Source organism: Octopus bimaculoides, chromosome 18 (genome assembly GCF_001194135.2).
Source record: "Octopus bimaculoides isolate UCB-OBI-ISO-001 chromosome 18, ASM119413v2, whole genome shotgun sequence".
NCBI classification, from domain to species: Eukaryota; Metazoa; Mollusca; class Cephalopoda; order Octopoda; family Octopodidae; genus Octopus; species Octopus bimaculoides.
Genome location: NC_068998.1, coordinates 889,276 through 889,904, shown reverse-complemented (window position 1 = coordinate 889,904; position 629 = coordinate 889,276).

Below are 629 nucleotides of genomic sequence, written 5' to 3'. Positions count from 1 at the left end.
GTGTGTGTGTGTGTGTGTGTGTGTGTGTGTGTGTGTGTGTGTGTGTGTGCGTTTGCGCGTGTTAACATATTTCGGTTCCTGACATTGGCAGCGCACCAATTATAGAAGTAGATGAAAGCAGTTAGTTACATCGACCCAGAATATTACTGAGGTTATTTGAACGGATGGCGGTGGGCGGGGAGCGGGGGGTGCGCATTATAGACCTTAATACGATGGCAGGCAAAGTGAACCACACAGGAATTTGAACTCAGTTCTCTGAGATACTGCCAGACACATCTGCATACACCTACACAACTTTCCGTACACGTATTAATATATATTTGCCAGTGTGAGCTGCATGTTTGTGTGTGTGTGTGTGTGTGTGTGTGTGTGCGTGCGTAGGTGTTCATGCGCGCGCGCGTATGTATATATGTGTATAGATAGACAGATAGAGAGATAGATTAGTAATAGGGTTCGTTAGAATCTAGGCGCATCAATATGTAGGAAGCCAAAACTGGCTAGGTGCCACAACATAGGGTTTACAGTGAAGCAAAAAAAGAACTACTCGCTCTGTGACAAGTTTATGGCCGAGCCTGTTGCAGTAGAGACCTCCAGCGTTCTCGGCCCCTGGATCATATCCCTGTTCATCC